Raw genomic sequence first — 21,707 nt, 5'->3', positions numbered from 1 at the left:
TTATAGCTTCTTCCTGTTGCCCTCTCTCCGTTATATCTGGCAATAAGATTGTACATCTTATTGCCCTATACAACTTACTGTACGCAAAAAGTTTACAATATACCTCTTGGATGGTTAAGACCAGCTCCTCCGGTATCAGTAATGCTACCGTTCTCTTTGGTTTTAGAATTTCCTTGAGTTTACGGCCAATTGTCTCATCGTCAAAGTTATTTTCTGTCCCAGTTATCCGCATCTTGTTCCTAAATGGAACTTGTTTCGCAACCTTAGACGTTCCCCCTTTCTCTATAACCACCTGAATGTTATATTCAAGTCTTCCTCCGCAAGTCTTGTCTCCCCGTTTGTTGCCACTTCTGAGGCATTTTCCAGTACGTTCAATTCTAGCTGTACTCTGCTCAAAGCATCGGCCACTACGTTCAAGGAACCCTTTTTGTATACAATTTCATAGTCATACTCCAACATCTGGAGTCTTCACCTAACGAGTTTGGAATCGGATTCTTTAATGCTCATAAGCCAGGTTAATGGCCTATGATCTGTCACTATTTTGAACTTAGTGCCGAACAGATAGTGTCTGAAATGCTTTATCGCCCAAATAATGGCAAGCATTTCCTTTTCTATCGTAGCATAGTTTATTTCGGAAGTTGACAATGTTCTACTTGCGTATGCTATGGGCCTGTCCATTCCCAAGTTTCCCCGTGATAGGACCGCTTCAATGGCATAATTGCTTGCATCCGTGGTCAAGATGAATGGTTTTTCAAAATCGGGGAACTGCAAGATTGGGTCATTGCATAAGAGGGTCTTGCACACCTCAAATGCATCTGTGTATTCTTCATCTACCTGTACTGGTTTCTTTCCCTTAAGTTGTTTCGTCAACGGCTTTGTTATACTCGCGAAATCCTTAATAAACTTCCTGTAGTAGCCCAATAACCCTAGGAAGGACTTTATCTGCTTCCTGGTCCTTAGGACGGTGAATTTTTTGATTGCTTCAATTTTCCCAGGATTTGGTTTAATTCCGAGTGGGGTCACTACGTGCCCTAAGTATTCCACCTCTGTCCTTAGGAATTCTGTCTTGTCCAACTGCAATTTAAAATTGGGTTCCGTGAGCTTTTAAAATACCCTTTCCAAGTCTGTAATGTGCTCTTGCAATGATGCTGAAAACACCATGATGTCATTCATGTATATGAGGCAGCATTTGCCCAACAATTCTCCAAAGATGTTATTCATTAACCTCTGGAAGGTCGCGGGAGCGTTGTTTAAGCCAAACGGCATTCGAACATACTGGAAGAGACCTCCCTCTACGGAAAAGGCCGTCTGCCTCCTGAACTTCGATCTGGCGATACCCGCTTGCTAAATCCAACGTCGAGAAGTATTTAGCCCTTCCTAGGTTGTCCAACACGTCGCTTATTATCGGTAATGAATATCTATCTTTTATCACCTTTACATTCAACTTCCTATAATCCACTACCATTCGCCATTTCGTTTCCCCTGAGGCATCCTTCTTCTTAGGCACCAGCCATACTGGTGCACTCCAGGGTAAATTGATATGCCTGATTATGTTTTGGTCTAGCAACTTGTCTAATTGCCTTCACACCTCTTGTCTTCCCTTAAACGCATACCTATACGGTCTAGCATAGATGGGAATGTCATCTCTTGTTCTTATCTGATGTTTGACGGCGTTTGCAAAAGACAAATTGTCTCCTTCCTTATGGAATACCCTTGGGTATTTCCTACAAATTCTAGTCAGTTCTAAGAGCTCCTCTTTATTTAAGTGCTCTGTTTTAACCTTGTCCATCGGAACTCTACCATTTGAGCTATCGAAGGGTTTGATCTTTCTATATTGTTTAGCTCTAAATGTTGTGTGATTTTGATTTCTACGACATTTATTGGTTCCTCTAAAAACACTTCCTGATCCGTCTCTGCATAATTTGTAACTTCCACCAAACTTTGTCCTGACTCTGCCCTTGAAAGGCCTTCTGAAATCTCCACGTCCTTTTTTATTATCGTTCTGTTTAACAGGAATTCTCCCTCTTGCAATTGCACCGAAATAGATTTAACTCTTTTCGATTCGGCCTCTATTGTATACAGTTCCGATGGTCTATATGTCGCAAACTGAATCCTTTGTTTCGTATCTGCTATGTTAAACCATCCGTTCTGTATATCAATAACTGCCTTCAATAACTGCTGCAGCGTATCCATTCCGATCAGTCCTTCAAAAAACTGATGAAAAACTAAAAGAGAAGCATTCTAATTTTACCGACTCCTCCTAGCTCAGTGAACGTTGGTAAAATTGCCTCTCTCGACCTCATGCGCCTGCGTTATGGTCTTAATGGCTATTGGGTCTCTGAGTTTTCTTACGTATTTCGGATGCGCTAATTCGGGTTGGATAAATGAGAAAGTGGATCCTGTATCTATTAGTAATTTTATTGTCTTTCCTTGTGTAATTTTAATCAACACGTAAGGCAGAGTCGAATGACTATTCCTTGTTCCTAAATATCCTGTGGATTGTTGGAGGCTGTTTGTGAAAAATTTGCGTCATCCTCTTGAATGTTGTGGAGTTGTCCACCTCCTGAAGTCCTATTGCCATTCCTCTCGGCAGTGTAGTTTGAGTTGTATGATCGTTTTGAATTATTCGAATTGTATGACTGTCTGGACTGTCCCGAATTGTTAGAATTGTTCTCGATTTGCCACTGCCCTCTGCGTTTGTAGGTGCCCCAATTGCTAGGTGCTCCCTTCCATTGTTATTGTTGTAGCTATAGTTGTTGCCATACCTGTTCCACTGCCTGTCTCTATTTGTTTGGCCATGGTTCCATCTGAAATTCCTGTTTTGTTAGCCACGATATGGTCTTTGGTATCCTACAGAATCCCCTTGATTAAAGTTTTCTGCCCTGAACGGGTTCTCCATCATTGGATATGGGAACCCAAACCCCGGCCATCCGTTCGTATTTGGCATGGCAACCGTCATTGGGAACGGCGGGGGATTGTTTCGTCCCCACGGTATTGTAACCAGACGGCTGTTTTCTGTGCTTCCAAAACCCGGGGATCTTCCTTTTCCTTACCCTGTTCCTGAGTCTCCTTCGTGTCCTTTCCCTGCGACTCGCCTGACCCTTGAGCTTTGGGTTCCGAGTCAGTATCCTCAAGACCACTTAAATTCTTTTCTCTACAGGCTACCTCGTAAGCCTTGGATATATTTTTAACCCCCATGTTCCTTATTGTCACTCCTATTGGTCCCGTTAAGGCCGAAACGAAAGCATTCAAAACCATGTCCTCATACCACTTAATTTTCTCGCTCCTCAACAAGAAGTTACTCCCACTAAGGCCTTCTTCAAGGTCATAAACATGGTGTAAAGGGCCTCCATACCTAATTTCTTATACCTGATATGGGTTAACTCCATAATCAGATCCTGTTCCGATCTTTTATCCTTAAAATGGGTTACCAATACTTTCTTTATCTGGTCCCAATTTAACTCCGACTCGTCCAATCCAGGACTCTATCGGCTGCTCCTACTACCTTGCTCCGGATTGCTCGGAGCGCTATAACTCCCACATTCGATCTTTTTTCCCCCCGATCAGGCCTAGTATCTGCTCTACTGCCGCTATGAAACCATCTAATTTTCGCGCTTCACCGTCATACTTGGGAATGATTTCCACCAGGTCTATCACCCTGACGGCCTCTAATACGCCTATTGCTGGCGCTCTAGCCTCCTGCCTGTCTGTTGGAATTGACATAGTTACTCTTAGCTAAGTGTACTGTTCGTTAAATATAATCGCGTTTAGTATTATAACTCGCCGTTTACCTAATCTCCGTATCCCGACTTGTCAACTACTCATAGATGTTTGTTTGATTATGTTGAAAAGGAGTTGCACTTATTGTAATGTCGTTTTCCTTAACTATTACTAAGCCGTGTGTTCGCTATAATCGCTGTGTACTTATTCTAATACTGTTTCTTATCTTATTGATAGGCAGAGTGTTAGCTCTAAGCGTTGTGCTTATACCCGTTACTCGTAGAGTAAAAGGGTATACTAGATTCGTTGAAAAGTATGTAACAAGCAGAAGGAAGCGTTTCCGACCATATAAAGTATATATATTCTTGATCAGGATCAGTAGCCGAGTCGATTTGGCCATGTCCGTCTGTCCGTCCGTCTGTCCGTCCGTATGAACGTCGAGATCTCAGGAACTACAAAAGGTAGAAAGTTGAGACTAAGCATACAGACTCCAGAGACATAGACGCAGCGCAAGTTTGTCGATTCATGTTGGCACGCCCATTCTAACGCCCACAAACCGCCCAAAACTGCCACGTCCACACTTTTGAAAAATGTTTTGATATTTTTTCATTTTTGTATTAGTCTTGTAAATTTCTATCGTTTTGCCAAAAAACTTTTTGCCACGCCCAATCTAACGTCCACAAAACCGCCAAAAACTGTATGTGCTGAAGACTTTCCTTCGCACTTCGAATATCTAAGTAACGGGTATCAGATAGTTGGGAAACTTGACTATAGCGTTCTCTCTTGTTTTATTCTAATATTGTTACTTATTTATTAATAGGCAGTATACTCCGGATAACCATCCCTACGCTAAGCGGCCGTTCTGTGTGCCTTACAGTGCGCCGCCTAGTACATGTGAATGGTCCCTTCTAACCTCGTAATCAACCGAACCCGTCCTCATGCTCAAGCAGCCGCCCTGTGTGTTACAGCGCCCTGCCCAATACATGCGATTCTTCGGTACCACGGCGTCTTTTAATCCGTCCCTGAAATTGTGTGCAAGGTTCGATTGAGTGCCATGATAAGGGGCAATGATCGAACCGAACCGAACGTTTCCACGACCGGCTCGATCAGACGAAAGACCGACATCGAACCGCGTTGGATGTCGACGGTTCGAAGTGCCGAAACGGTACATTCGAGTAAACGAGCGTCGGCCGCTGTCATACTGAGGGAACTCGGCGGTTGTCTTAGAAGTTCGGTGCACATTCGGGTGGTTGCCTTCGAGCCACGACCGCTCGTTCGTCATTCGAACTAATTTTCATGCTTATCGTCTTCTTTAAATTCTTTTAATTAATTATTTAATTTTATTCTTGGTTTGCACCACCATTATATTTTTATTATTCATTACTTGTCTTTGTTATTTTACTGTTTCCATTGCTTGGGAATTTCCTTTTTTCCTTATAACTCTCCCCCTTTGGGTTATACACTTGTTTTCCTCTTTGTTATTTTTATACCCGTTACTCGTAGAGTAAAAGGGTATACTAGATTCGTTGAAAAGTATGTAACAGGCAGAAGGAAGCGTTTCCGACCATATAAAGTATATATATTCCTGATCAGGATCAGTAGCCGAGTCGATCTGGCCATGTCCGTCTGTCCGTCCGTCTGTCTGTGCGTCTGTCCGTATGAACGTCGAGATCTTAGGAACTACAAAAGCTAGAAAGTTGAGATTAAGCATAAAGACTCCTGGGACATAGACGCAGCGCAAGTTTGTCGATTCATGTTGCCACGCCCATTCTAACGCCCACAAACCGCCAAAAACTGCCACGCCCACACTTTTGAAAAAGGTTTTGATATTTTTTCATTTTTGTATTAGTCTTGTAAATTTCTATCGATTTGTCAAAAAACTTTTTGCCACGCCCACTCTAACGCCCACAAACCGCCCAAAACTGCCACGCCCACACTTTTGAAAAATGTTTTCATATTTTTTCATTTTTGTATTAGTCTTGTAAATTTCTATCGATTTGCCAAAACACTTTTTGCCACGCCCACTCTAACGCCCACAAACCGCCCAAAACTGCCACGCCCACACTTTTGAAAAATGTTTTCATATTTTTTCATTTTTGTATTAGTCTTGTAAATTTCTATCGATTTGCCAAAGAACTTTTTGCCATGCCCACTTTAACGCCTACAAGCCTCTAAAAACTGTCAGTGTTAAAGACTCTCCTTCGCACTTCCACTAGCTGAGTAACGGGTATCAGATAGTCGGGGAACTCGACTATAGCGTTCTCTCTTGTTTGTTTTATTATTACTTTGTATTATTTGTACTTGTATTATACTTGTTTCATTTACTTCCCATTGTCTGGAAATTATTTTATTTGCGATTCTTATTATCGCCACCTCCATTACACTCACTTCATTCTACTCACATGCCCTCCTTACATCGATATTAATATTATTATGCCTCCTATCATCCTTCGGTCTCCCAAATCTTTCCTTCCTAGGTCTTCTCAATTCCTTGGTTGACTCGTCCGTCGGCCTTAGGTTTACCGACTGCGCCAGTTATGATTGTAGGTCCGTTGGGTGCCCGTGTGGAGGGTTTTTTAAATTAACAGGTGAATACGACTTGCTTCTTTTAGGTTCTGTTTCTGAATAATCTTTATTTCTTTTCCCATTATTTCTACAGCTAAGTTTGTTACAATTCTTTATTTGAATTTGCTGATTTGGCATTAAGTGTAAATTGGAGCGGATGCGATTCTGTTGGTGTAGCTCAGCGTTTTGGTGGTCGATATAAAAGTGTCGACTAGGCCTCTGGTTGTCGAGGGGGTTTCGGCGGGGTGCCGCCGAGGGTAAATGCCGAGGCGGTAACTCGCGCGCCAAGGATCATGCGCGAAGGGTCACACTGGCCAGCAATAGATCGGCCACTCTAATGCGGCCCAAATTCGGTTGGGGTATGTGGGCACATTAGCCTCCGCCAAACCGCTTTTTAAGGCCGGCGATCGGCGACAATACCTCCAGGAGAAGCTAAAAAAAAAAGGACCAACAGTTTCTTAGTAGACCTGATCGGCCTCTAAAACTCGCCCTATAATTAGTAGACCTGATTGGCCTCTAAGACGCTTCTCATCATAAGCAGACCTAACCGGCCTTTAAACCGCTTCTAATAATTAGTAGACCTGACCGGCCTCTAAGCTCTTGTCATCATTAGCAGACCTAACCGGCCTCTAAAACTCATCTCGTAATTAGTAGACCTAACCGGCCTCTAAACTATTCTTATAATTAGTAGATCTGACCGGCCTCTATAAATTCTTCTTAGTAGACCTGATCGGCCTCTAAAACTGTTCTCACAATTAGTAGACCTCACCGGCCTCTAAAGCTGTTCTCATCATTAGTAGACCTAACCGGCCTCTAATAACTGTTCTCATAATTAGTAGACCTGACCGGCCTCTAAAAACTCTTCTTAGTAGACCTGATCGGCCTCTAAAACTGTTCTCACAATTAGTATACCTGATCGGCCTCTAAACTGTTCTCACAATTGGTAGACCTGATCGGCCTCTAAAACAGTTCTCACAACTAGTAGACCTTGTGACGCGCCGAGACGCGCACATAGTAATATAAGGACAAAACATGAAGTGAATAGTTAGTTAAAAAACATGAAGTAAATAAGATTTAGTTAAAACTTATAAAAATGGAATCAATAAATGAAGCATAACATACAACCCGCATTCAAATTCAAACACAGTGCGCGCGCGCGCCAGGATCACGCGCAAAGGGTCACACTGGCCCGACATAGATCGGCCACACTAATACAGCATTAAATCAGTTGGGATATGCGGGCACACTATCCTCTGCCAAACCGCTATATAAGGCGCACCCCAGCCCTCTAGAAGTCACTCAGTTCGGCCGGCGATCGGCAACAAGACCTCCAGGAGGAGCTACCAGGAGCAGGATCAGCGGTAAGGAATCGACAGAGCCAAAGGAGGTGGTAACTAACTAAGTCTTTGCATATTACGTCTCATTCTCCGGCTCGGTTCACCGATCCGCGTGTGCAATTAGCAGACCTCAACGGCCTCTTAACTCTTCTCATAAATAGCAGACCTCAACGGCCTCTCAACTCTTCTCATGCATACGAGACCAGACGCGCCCGAGCAAACCAGCCGCCGATCTCGCCACTCGGACTGCAGCCTATCTGAAGCGACTGGGAACACTCGGTTTTATTCACAAATAAAGCCCCAATTATTGTATCACTCTCTCGTCTTCTCCTCTGGGACCCAGGTCGGATTCTCTTCCAGCAACCCCACCAGAATCAAATAAATATCTTAGACGACTCCTGGCCATCCCTGGCAACGAAAGACGAACTATCGGGATACGCAGCCGAATTCGGATTGGAAACGTCAGGAAAGAGCGAGGAATTGAGGCGGACATTAGCCACATTCGCGAAAGGAACGGAATACAGCGGAGCAGTGAAAGAGAGACTCGCAGAATTAAAACGGAGATACAAGAAGGACAGGAGTCCGGCGCGCAGTGCAACATCCACTAGTAGTAACGGAGGCAGAGGAGCAAAAGGGGGAAATGGAGGAGGAAAACGACAAGAAGGTGGAGCGGAGGGTAGAAACAGAAATCGTGGATCGAGTACGAAGCTGGGATATCAGGTTCAAAGGATCAAGCAATCCGTTGGAATTCATCAGTAAGATGGAGCAGTGGGCGACCGGGTATGGAATTCACACGGACCAGCTCGTCCAGACGATGCCCTTTGTATTGTAAGAAGACGCAAGCGATTGGTGGAAGTGCTGCAGAGCGGGGCCGGGAAACGCCGGAAGCCTGAGCAGGTGAAGCTGTCAGCTCAGGCGGCGACACAAGAGACAGCAGCGGGAGACCAGTTAAGCTGCGACGGATTCCAGATAGTGGCCAAGATAAGGATAGGGAGCAAGATGACGAAGGGAATCGTGGACACGGGAGCATCACGGAGTGCGATAAGTATGGGCAGGTACAGAGACCTGAAGAAACAAGGCAAGTGGAGCGGGGAACGGTCCGAGATAACGCTGGCCAATGGAGAAAAGCAGAACACGGTGGGAAAGTTTGAAGCCGGAATCAATTTCGGAGGGAGATCTTTCCAAATATCATTCATGGTACTGGCACACGTATCAGGAGGAGTACTTCTTTGGCCGGAGCCGGTAGTGTGTTACGATGTGGCGAACTGGAGCTAGATATAACGGCACCGGGCGACAAGGAGAGCGAGGGAAGCCCGGAGAGCAGTCCGACCGACGAGGAAGTGGAGGAACCTACGGATGGAGCAGTACAAACGTTTCTGGAGACACACAGACAAGTATTCGAAGGAATGAAGGGTGTGAGTAACATTACGAAACATAAGATATACCTAAAAGACGAGAAACCGATCAAACAAAGGTATTACCCGAGGAACCCAAAGCAACAGGCGATCATCAACGACCAGGTGGATGAGCTAATAGCGTTAGGGCTGATAGAACCGTCCCGACGTCCAGTGCCCAGAATGAACTATATCCTGGACCAGTTAAGAGAGGCGAAATTCATAAGCTGATCGACCTGAAGTCAGGATATTGGCAGATCCCCATAGAAGAAGACAGCAATACACAGGCTTCACGGTACCCGGACGGGGTCTCTTTCAGTTGAAGGTGAGGCCACATTCCAAAGAGCGCTGGATACCATAATCGGACCCGAATGCCACTTCTTCCAAAAGGAACTTAAATACCTTAGGCACGTGGTGAGCGGCCGGGGAATTAGAACAGACCCAGAGAAGGTATCAGCGATCCAGGATATACCGACTCCGACTACGACAAAGGAGGTGCATAGCTTTCTGGGGATGGCGTCTTGGTATAGACGGTTCATACCCAACATTACGGAGAAAGCCGTGGCACTCCAGAACCTGACTAGGAAAGGGCAAAAGTTCGAGTGGAATCCGGAACACCAAGCATCCTTCACCATTCTAAAGCAGAGTCTGACGAGCGCACCGGTGCTGGCATGTCCAGACTTTTCAAGACAGTTTAAGCTCCAGACAGATGCCAGCGACCTGGGAATAGGAGCCGTGTTGACACAGGACGGGTCAGACGGGGAACACGTCATATCCTACGCAAGCAGAAAGCTGAGCCCGGTGGAACGAAACTACAGCACAACAGAAAAGGAGTGTCTAGCGATATATTGGGGGATAAACAAGTACAATATGTATTTGGAAGGCTATCGTTTCATAGTAGTGACAGACCACATGGCTTTAAAGTGGTTAAACTCGATAGAAAGTCCCTCAGGAAGAGTGGCACGATGGGCATTCGGACTGCAACCATTCCAATTTGAGGTGCAGTATAGAAAAGGAAAGTTAAACGCAGTAGCGGATGCGCTGTCCAGGATCCCCAATCCCCAGTTAAAGACAATTGAGACGAAGAGCTGGTGGGAACAAATGTTCAGGGATGTGAACAACAAGCAGGACAACGAGGAGTTCCGGATAGAAGAGGGGAGGCTATATAAACTAAACGCGGACCGAGGAGACCAGCAGCCTTGGAAGCTGTGCGTGAAGGAGAACGAGGTACAGCAGGTGCTCGCGGAGAATCATAACACGGCGGAAGCAGGACACCTGGGAACCTTTAAGACGCTGAAAAGGGTGAGAGACCGATACTTCTGGCCACGGCTCACGAGAGACGTCAAGAAATTCATAAAAGGGTGCCTGTGCTGCCAAAGATACAAAGTTTCACAACAGAAAGGAGCAGGGAAAATGCTGACGAAGATTGCGGAAGCGCCGTTTGAAACCATTTGCGTAGACTTCGTGGGTCCGCTACCACGAACTAAGCACGGAAACACTATTCTACTGGTCATGGTAGACAAGTTTTCGAAATGGGTAGAGCTGGCGGCAATTCGGCAAGCAACAGCGGAATCATTCCTGCGCGTCTTTCGGGAACGGATAATATCGAGGATTGGGGCATCAAAGATTCTGATTTCGGACCACGGGGTACAGTTCACGGGGCGGAAAACCAGAACGGCCATGGGAAAATAGGCATCCAACAACAATTCACGGCGCCATACACACCCCATGGCATATAATGGCAGCACTTCAGAATCTACGAAATACAGCCCTGCACACCTCATTTTCGGTAGGGAGCTCAGACTTCCAAGTACGCTTTTCGATACGGCAACACGAGGCTCGGAAATAAGGGCAGGAAGCGTGGAGGCGAGGTGGAAAAGGCCGAAAGAGGTACGAGGACAAGCAATGATGACACTACACAACAAAAAGATGCAACATGAAGTAAATAGTTAGTTAAAAAACATGAAGTAAATACACACAACCCGCATTCAAATTCAAACACAGTGCGCGTGCGCGCCAAGATCACGCGCAAAGGGTCAACCTGACCCGACATAGATCGGCCACACTAATACAGCATTAAATCAGTTGGGATATGCGGAGGAGCTACCAGGAGCAGGATCAGCGGTAAGGAATCGACAGAGCCACAGGAGGCGGGCAAGGAGGTGGTAACTAACTAAGTCTTTGCATATTACGTCTCATTCTCCGGCTCGGTTCCAACTATCTCTCGTTCACAGGCAGTGGGGAAACTAACGGCGACGTGACTCGACGACCGAGTAGGCGGCCATCTCGGGAGTCCGGCACCCACCCGTATCCATCGCAGAGCGGTACAAACCCTTCCGGGACGAGACCAGACGCGCCCGAGCCAACCAGGAGTCGATCTCGGACTGCAGCCCATCTGAAGCGACTGGGAAAACTCTGTTTTATTCACAAATAAAGACCGAATTATTGTATCACTCTATCGTCTTCTCCTCTGGGACCCGGGTCGGATTCTCTTCCAGCAACCCCACCTGAATCAAATAAATATCATAGACGACTCCTGGCCATCCTTGAGCCATCCGAGCACTGACAGATCGTCACAACCTTACCGGCCTCTAAAACTGTTCTCACCATTAGTAGACATAACCGGCCTCTAAAAACTGTTCTCATTTCTAGTAGACCTAACTGGCCTCTAAAACGGTTCTCATAATTAGTAGACCTAACCGGCCTCTAAAAATGTTCTCATTTGTAGTTTACCTGACCGGCCTCTCAAACTTCCCCCTTAATTGGTAGACCCGAACGGTCCATTCCCAATTGTTTCCCGTTCACAGACGTTAGAGGAACTCGCGGCCGCGTGACCCGACGACCATTGAGCTGCTATCTCGGGAGTTCGGTGTCAATTCTCCCGTCTTCTCCTCTGGGACCCGGGTCGGATTCTCTTCCAGCTACCCCACCTGAACTTAGTCAAATATCTGCGACGAATCATTATTTATTCATTTAAAATCTGTCCAGATAGACAATAATTAAATTTTCAAGGGGAGACATTAACTTAAGGGATTACAATAGGATGTAGGTGGGTCGGGATGTAAGAGATTTTATTGTTGGTGGAGGTCCAGTGGATGTTTCCTCTTCAGTCGTCTGAGTGTTTGGTCGTTATCCAGCAGGTTGATAGCCAGATGGTTGTGGTGGTCGTCGAGCCTCTTCAGATATCTCTCGCTGAGCCTTGAGATTTCTTCAGCGACTGACGGAATACCAAGCTCCTTGTGGATGACCGAGTTTTCATGGTAGGGGAGTGCGATGGAGACGATTCTCAGGCACTTGTTTTGTAACCGCTGTATCCCCACAGCTGTATCCCGTATGTCCAGATTGGCTTCAGAATAACTTTATAGACCAGCAGCTTGATGTTTGGTCGAAGTTTAGACCTTCTCCCAGTGAGCCATTGTAGCTGCCTGTGACGAGACTCTGCTTGAGTGCGCTTATTTATGAGGTGAGGGCGCCATGTGAGCCTGCGATCGAGCGTCAGCCCCAGGTATTTTGGAGTGGGTGCGTTGGGGATAATGCCTCCGTTTAGCAGAACGGGAGGACACTCTCCTCTGCGTAGCTAGAATGTGGTTTGGGTCGATTTTTCCGCGTTCACTACGATATTCCACCTTTTCAGCCAGGGATGTAGCGTGTCCAGTTGCCTTTGGATTGTATTTGAGGCTTCTAGGGGATCAGAAGATGAGGCAAGAAATGCGGTGTCGTCGGCATATGTGCAGGTTGTCAGGTTCCTGGCGGGAATTATGGGAAAGTCTGCGGTGTAGAGGGTGTAAAGGATAGGTCCCAGCACGCTGTCTTGTGGTACTCCGGCTCTGATCGGCCTAGGCGAGCTTAGTGTGTTTCCACATCTTACTTGGAAGACTCTATCCTCTAAGTAGGATTTGAGAAGGGCAAAATGGGAGCTTGGAAGGTAGGATTTGCCACACTCTGTCAAATGCCTGATTTATGTCCAGCATAACCGCGCAGCAGTACTTTTTCTCTTCAAATGACTCCAGTATGCGCTCAACTAGTCGGTGGCATTGCTCGGGTATTCCATGGCAGCGTCTGAAGCCGAACTGGTGATCAGCGATCAGTCCGGCCTCGTCCATTACTGGCAATACTCTGCGCAAAAACACTCTTTCGAGTATTTTGGAGAGGATTGCCAGGAAGCTGATCGGACTAGATTGCTAGATTGGCTAGATTGGCTTCAGGCTTTCCAGGTTTAAGGAGGACGATTATTTCGGCGCGTTTCCACTCCTTCGGGAAGTACCCTTGTTGTAAGCAGCTATTGTAGATGTTGGCCAGCATATGAGAGCTGCTGCGTCGATGCAATCCAGTCCTGGAGACTTGCTGTTTAGGGCAGCGATCTCCTCAGGCACAACAGGCTTTATTGGCGGGCCAGGGACACTTGGAGTGTCGATGTACCTGAGAGTTTCAGCATGCTCTTTTGTTGTACAGCAGTTAAATGGGGAGAAGGCGTTGTGGAGATGCTCAGCAAAGGCCTGTGCTTTCTCAGCATCTGATCTGCACCATGACCCATCCACTTTGCGCACTGGTTTTATCCTTTTCGCTGGTCTCCTGATGTGACGAGTGACATTCCAGAGATTATGTTGTGGGTCTCCTGGTGAGAGCTCTTCGAGGAACCTTTGAAAGGAATCCTGACGAAGGCTGCAAAGCTTCTCCTTTAGCTCTTTGGTAGCGCGATTTAGAGCTGTCTTGTCCCTTGGATTGCGTGTCGAGAACCACGTTCTCCTGAGGCGTCTCTTTTCAGCCACAAATGCCGCAATTTCAGGGGACCAGAGGTGAAGGTCTCTTCCTGGAGTTCTCGCAGTCGTAGAGGGCGGTGGATTCGCAAACTTTGCAGCCTTGTGGATTTCCTTTGTCAGGCTTTCGATGGCTTTGTCTATGTCCCTGGGTGAGTTGAGGGGAGGATCAGGATTTAGGGTGGAGAGCATCCAGAAAGCGAATTTGTTGGCGTCAGTGTGCTTCCCAGTGAGCCTCCTGCGCGGAATTTTCCTCAGAACAGGCGTGTTGACAAGAAGGTTGATTGCGCTGTGGTCAAACAGAAGATCAGGATTGGTGGTGCAGCTGATCTTTGCGTGGCCTATTCCTTTCGACACGGCAATGTCCAGCAGGTCAGGAGGCTTGAGGGGATCAGTTGGCCAATGTGTGGGCTCTCCAGTGGAGTGGCAGTCCAGGCTGTTGCGCTGCAGGTACTGAAAGAGTGTCTTCCCTTTGGGATTGTTGGCGCGAGATCCCCACCAAGAGTGTTTGGCGTTGAAGTCTCCAGCTAATATGAAGCGGGATCCAAGGTGCTCGAAGAACTCACTGAGATCCCTGGCTGTTATCCGGTGTCTAGGGGGAAAGTAGACCGCTCCAATGTTGACGTCACCCTGCGGGCAGGCGATCCTGATGACGAGACATTGTGCCCATTCTTGTTGGAATGCGGGCAGTTCACAATACTCAATGCCGCTTTTTATGAGGATGGCTGCTCCTCCGCGCGCTCTGCCTAAAGGATGATTGGCCTGGATGAGGTCGTATCCGCTGATGCTGAAGTGGGAAATTGGGGGAGAAGTGGGTTTCTGAGACGAGGAGTATGTCAATTTGGCTTGTTTTGATATGGTGTTTAACTCTTTTCTATTTCGCGTCTATATTCTCGCGCATCGAGCCGTACGAAACACGGCAGCGCCCCTCGGTCGGTTGGCGGGATGTGCGGAGGTGGGACTCGCGCGCTTTTAAAAAATGTAATATAAATTTTTATATATATAAAATCAAGGTGCAAAAGAGCGGCCTACAACAGCGAAGAAAGCTGGAGTGCTTGGGACCAGTCAGTGAGAACACGCTTTTGTTACTGCACAAATTGTATATACTTCTTATGCGGGTTTCCTCATCGGCAGCACGAGTACCTATTAATTGATACAAGTCTCTTTTACAAGTATATATTCTTATTCTAAATTGCCCGTGTCCGTTAAGCTGAGTTTTTTATGTAGGTTATAGTTGCAAGTACAGCTTTAGTAGGATAAGGGTTAGGCTAACGACGAATGTGTTTTTGACAGTCGTGATTTCTAAAGTTACCCCGAACCCATTGTTGAACTGTGAGGGTCATGCATACTAGTCCCAGTCGCTAAAATTTTTAATTGCGTTATAAAAAGACTTCGCGAACTTTATTGATTGATGTTTAAATGGTGGAAAATCTTGAATTGGAAAAGTATTGAGTATCAAAGTATTGATATCGCACACCAGGTCCAATGAAGGGGCCATCAACTTAACATACACCAGGGTTCCAAAATATCAGCCGTTTTGGAGAGCTTCAAAAGATGGCAGAGGTCGGAAAAATGCTGAACCGTTTTGGTTAGCTGCCTACTACTGGATAGGCAGACAAATATATGGTAGACACGTTGTTGATCTAAACAGAAAAACTTTTTATACCCGTAACTCGTGGAGTAAAAGGGTATACTATTATTCGTTGCAACAGGCAGAAGGAAGCGTTTCCGATCATATAAAGTATATATACTCTTGATCAGAATCAATAGCCGAGTCTATCTGACCACGTCCGTCTGTCCGTCTGTCCGTCCGTATGAATGTCGAGATCTCAGGAACTACAAAACCTAGAAAGTTTTTGTTTTGATACTTTTATATCTTTTTATTAGTATTGTAAATTTCTATCGATCTGCAGAAAAACTTTGTGCCACGCCCACCCTAACGCTCACAAACCGACCAAAACTGACACGCCCACACTTTTGAAAAATGTTTTGATATTTTTTCACATTTTTATTAGTCTTTTAAATTTCTATCGATCTGCCAAACAACTTTTTGCCACGCCCACTCTAACGCCCACAAACCATCAAAAACGGTCAGTGTTGAAATTTCTCTTCGCACTTCCACTAGCTGAGTAACGGATATCAGATAGTCGGGGAACTCGACTATACCGACTATACAAAAACCAAATATGAACTTATAGGTATAAACTTCAAAGATTTTATTTTATTTACTTATTTTATTTATTTTCCATGATATATTTATTTATAACAATAAAAAGCTGCATAGATATATTAAATATTTTTTGTACGTTAATTTTAAATTATCCGCATGTCTGAGCGCAAGACATGTATGTACATTCGCCTGAGACACTACCTCGATCACGTGCTACCCATCAGGTGCTCCATATAAATTAAAAAACAAACAGCACCGTTTTTGCTTGGTTGCCACTTCTCACAGTTCGTCGGGTAGTGAACCTGTGGTCTTTGCAACGCCTTTAGGATGCTGTCGAATAATATGCCATAAACATTTATTTTCAAATTATTTTTAACTACTTCAACTACAGTTTGCACATTATACAAATGAAAGTTTGGAAAGTTTTTAAAATAAATTTTTGTTTTCCAAAATATTTATATATTTTTTTAACGTATTCTGTGTCTTCTTTTAAACAGGTTTTTATTTTATAACTTAAAGATAAAACAGCTTTTCCAAAAGTGCTCCAGCCACATCTCGTTGAATACTTTGTCCAATCAAATAAGCCAATTTGTGAGCGTACTGAAAAATATTTAAAATTATATTAATGACTTGTAGTAAATGGTAAAAAACAAACTACGGTCAATAGATGTTTATATATAGATAAGTTTTTTGATATAATATTTCACATATGCAATGGTTGAAATTACGATCACTATGTTAGCCGTCCGTATTAACTGAAATTTTAGAATCCAATCAGTACTAAAGAATTCGAATAAAAAGAATGCAGATTATAAGCGTAAGTTTATTTCAAGTTTTGGCGTCAGTGTCAAGTAAGTAAAAATAATACAGAACGGACAGATGTTGCAAGTTAAAAGTTTTAAATTACAATTGATTCAGATACAGTAGTAGAGTGCTCTTAGGCATAGATAAGATAAAAATCAACGCAGCAATCTGTAAAAGACTCAGAAAGAAGTTTCCTTTCCTTTTTTTTCATATTCCCGCTCTTCCTAAAATCTTAGCCAAACAGTTTAAATTTTCCGTAATGTAGAAATAATAATTAATTTATAATAATAATTAATTTATAGTTTATAATAATAATTAATTTTAGTGATATAAACAAAGACAAACACATAAATATTAAATTTGTATACCCATAAAAAGAGTATATTGATTTCAGTCAGACTTTTGCAACGCAATGAAGGAGACATTAGCGACCATATAAAATATTCTTGATCTGTATAAACAGCCGAGTTAGCTTTCAGGGCGCTCTAGTTTCCCAGCTTAAAAGCTATCTGAAAGAAAATCATCATCATCTGGTAGATTAAAGCCGGATCGGACCAATATATCATACAGCTTTCATAGGAATAATAGGACAAAAATTTCTTTGTCATGTAATTCTCATTTCGGTAGTTTTAAAAAAAGAGAATTAGACCACTAATTCAATTTTACACATTAGGACACTTTAAATATAACTGGAAAATCTTTTCGACTTTAAAGCAAACGGTCGTGTAAATTGTTCTGCGCTCCGAATTTATTAATTTGTTTTCGCATAAAAAAGCGGTCGTTCTTAAAATTCTTAAATTTAAACGTATTAAACCATTTTGCATTTCTTTGTTATACCTGTTACTCGTGAAGTTTTCTCGAAAAATATGTACTCTAAGTGGGTGCTCTTTGAATAGAATAACACGGGTTGACGATCTTGGTGTTTCGTCTATTGCCAATAAAGCCACGGTGTGTTTGTTTTTTATAATCATGGGTAACCTGCAATATGAAGTTCACTTGCATCGGTAAAAAAAAAATTTTACCGTTTGCCTTACGGCGCCCAAATTGGAAGCAAGCCTTATATAACCACCTGAATCCAGAAGTTAATTAACATCTCGTCCCTAGCCAAAAGTAGAACGATGCTTGAAGCAGTTATTATTTGTAATTTAATTCCTAATAATTTAGATTCTGCTCCCTACGAATTGCAAAGGCTAGCTCAGAGAATTTGTTTGTTCGTCACACCAAATTTATGATTTGTGTAATTGCCCAACCAAAGCTTCCGATTAGAATAGCTTTACTGTCAGATCACTTCGACAAGGGACGGTGTCACTCCTTCGTCGTCCTGCGTCCACCTCGACAGCGGACCCCGTGCCGGCTCGAAGGATATCTAGGAGGCGGGCCGCAAGGTGTATCGTGCGATAGGTCGAACGAGAGCTATTTCAAGAACCACCTCGCCTGGAAGCGCACGTCTATTAGGACCGCATTTGTCACAGGACACCAAACACTGACTCCCCAATCCCATAACTGACTGGCCACGAGCTGCGCTTGCGCCGTACACTTATAGGCCGGGGTGATCACGTTGTTTCCCTCTTTTGCCCATGACCCGCTCGGGTTCAAGGTCCACGATTGCTACGTTAGCTCAAGGTGCGTTCTCTTTGTGCATGTCCAAAGTCCACACCGTTACCGATAGACCTCTGCGCCCTTTGCCGCGTTGAGTCCAAGGTCCAGTCTTCTTCGCTGTTGCTAGGCAGCTCTTCTGCACCTCGATTTGTGGAGAGTTTTAAGACTCCTCACATCCTGTGTTTATGGAATTAATTTCCAATGTATTTGTACAACTTTTAAAGTAACAAGAAGTTGCGAAAATTTTGAAGATGGGGGTATAATTGTTAGTAAACTATTGCGCCAGCGTTCGTTGCGTGTTTTGGTTTTCGTTTCTCGTGTATATGTTCAAATTTTAATGTTAATGCTAATCTAGTCCTGACAAATTATGGCTGCTAGCATTCCGTTTTAGGTTCAGAAGTCAGTTAGTCGGGCACTCGTGGGAATATCCGCTGTGTAAAGGACGAATAGAGGTGGCCCAAGTGCACTGCCTTGTGTTGTATTGCACCATTCAGGGAGTTTATGAGTGTTCCCATGCAAGTGTGTTTTAATTTTATGCATAAGTCCTTCAAGACAGACGCGTTCGAATGCTTGAGGTACATCGAGGAATATCGCGCTGCAATATTCTCTAAGCTCGAAGACTGTGCGAATCTCTGATGTTATTCTGTTAACTTTATCGATATATCCGTTTATTTACTGAATTCAAATTGATGGGCTGAGATAATGTTGTGAGCTCCCATATAAGGTATTAAGCGCGTTAGAAGGCATTTTTTTGAAAAATTTGGACAGGCATGATAATAATATTGGTCTGCAGGATTTCGAATATCGAAACAATTTAAACCTAAAACCAACATCTTACACTGGCTCATCAACACTGGCTCTTCCCTCAGCATAGACCACAAGGTCTTACTCTACAATTCCGTATTGATACCTATCTCGACCTATGGTTCACAGCTATGTATGTGGCAATGCCACATAACAATATTGACATCGTACAGCGAGCACAATCAAATATCCTCAGAACCCTTACTGGGGCGCCGTCGTACATTTGAAATGCAACCAACCAAAGAGACTTAAATATTCCACCTCTCATTAATACAATCACGGAACTTAAAGGAAAATACCATAGCAAGCTTTCTTCGCCACCTAGCGAGAGGTCTAACACAACTCAGCAGACGCTCCCGCCTTCGTCGAAAGGACCTACCATCCCAGCGAAGAAATGTTTAGGGTCGTATAATCGAAGACAAGTTGGAAAAATGAAATCACTGTTGAAAAATTTGTTATTGTAAAGATTTTTAAACTTATTGTTAGTTCTTATACAAGAAGATTCAATAAATGAAAGCAAAGTAATACAAAAAATATAAATATTATTGGCTTAATACAAACGAATTAATCTTATTAAAATTTACGAATAATATATCTAAAAAAATTTATATAAAAAAAAGTCTCAGCGTGAAAGTCAAATATGTAATTTTCAGGAATCCTAAGTAGCATAAAAACTATAAGTCCGCTGTAAGTACTTTTCAGAATGAACATCAAGTGAAAAAATGTTTTGGAGCCATTCCACTTGAAGTAAATTCTCTTATAATAAATGCAGTATTGTCCAAAAACCAACATTATCAAAAGATTAGGAAAAGAGTTCTGTTATGTTTGTTACAAAAACAAACAGCAAATCCTGTTGTAATTTGGGAAAACCATCTGCCCTTTTCAACACGTTACTGACTATGGTTACAGTGATTGCGGCAGATAACCATTGCCAAGAGACCAGACCAGTTTGTCTCACCACTTATATACAACCAGCGCAAAAAGCAACGTAATAATGATCAATAATATTTAGCTTCAATACGCATTAATTTCCCAATTTTGTTTTTATGGTGTTGTTTTACGTAAATATTAATCATATTCAAACACTTTTAAACTTATCTGTTCTTCATTTAAAATATGACCCTTTTAAACGGTCTTTGTGGTTCAATCTTAGCTAATTTTTTAAAATGGTCAAAGTATTTATCAATAAACTTAAAGTTCAAATTGAACATTCCGCCTTTACACAACTTATAACTTATACTAATAGTCACGCAATTCCCTTTCTCAATTCTCACTTATATGAGTATGTGTATAAGCTGTGAAATGAGTTAACGACACCGTACTCGATATGATAGTTTTGTTGCAAACGCATAACACAAAACATACTGCAAATCAAGACACCCTAGTAAAGTCGTTAGTAGTATCTTAAGTTATCTTTGTGGACTTAAAGATAATTTAGTGGTTCATTACTTACCATACAACAAGCTGGAATTCGTAATGTACCAGCCCAATTGTAATATAAGAAACAAAGTTTATAACTTAACTTTTGAATTATATCCGGTCCATAATTACAGTCATCTCGTAAAACAACATAATGAGTTGGGGTTACAGTACCCTGTCGTACAAATTGTGAAACCAAAAAAAAATCGTACATTTTTGATTTTGTTATGTGTTGGTCAACGACAGTTCCTGGCAATGGGTTTTCAAGTTGAATGCCACTTCCCTAAAAATACAAAACAAACAAAATTATTACTCTTCTAATTAAAGTTGTAGTGGTAGTTTGTATTTATAATTCAATTCTTATAAATATGAAGACATTATAAGCTGTATCCGGTTTTCAGCTGAAGGGAGTCCAAGTTCTAGAGTGAATCGGAAGATATTTTATTTCTCGCCACATTACGAATGAAAAATTTTTATATCTCTACATCTACATTCTAACTCTTTATATTATATGGCGGCACACATATATTCTCGAGACATCGATCAAATTAAAAAAAACAACAAAAAATTTGGATAAAAAAATATTTCTAAATATTTGAGTAATTAATTAATTTATTATACTTTATTAGCAGCTAGGGCCTTCCGCTCGTCTAGGGTGACAATGGTTTATACATAGTGTGAAAAAATATATCAAAGTTTAATTATTTAATTTAATTATAATTTTATATTTTACAGATTAGGTTAGACTTTTGCAAAAAGGTTATAATTTTGTAGATGTTTGCGTTTCTTCAGTAATAAAGTGCGATAATTGGATGATTGAATGAAAGGCAGATGTTTTATATACATAAGGAAAGGGAAGGATAGATAACTAGGATGTCTAACTGGTGATGGTTGCAGAGAGGGCACATTTAGTGGGCATTGTTAAGGTTTGTGTGTACGAGAAGCCTATTCATAAAGATTTAAGGGAATCGGAGCAGATAGCATGTTTGCCTGGGTTTGGCATTTATCTAAGTGCATCATTGGTTGATATAGTTAAAAAGGGGTAAACGTCAGCGTAAGCGACGAACTTCATTTGTTTTGGGAGGGAGATAATAAAAGTAAGAGAAATGTAAGCGACTAGAAAAAGAATGTCTGAGAT

The 21,707-nt window shown here is 43.0% G+C and overlaps 1 pseudogene; it reads right to left on the bottom strand.

The window, feature by feature from the left end:
* Window positions 1-16,281: 16,281 nt before the first annotated feature.
* The window catches only part of LOC122625482, a 135,030-nt pseudogene continuing 129,604 nt past the window's right edge, over window positions 16,282-21,707 (bottom strand).

The sequence above is a fragment of the Drosophila teissieri genome, unplaced genomic scaffold (assembly GCF_016746235.2).
Source record: "Drosophila teissieri strain GT53w unplaced genomic scaffold, Prin_Dtei_1.1 Segkk118_quiver_pilon_scaf, whole genome shotgun sequence".
Lineage (NCBI taxonomy): Eukaryota > Metazoa > Arthropoda > Insecta > Diptera > Drosophilidae > Drosophila > Drosophila teissieri.
The sequence above is the reverse complement of the archived record's forward strand: the minus strand, read 5'-3'. Positions and strand labels throughout refer to the sequence as shown.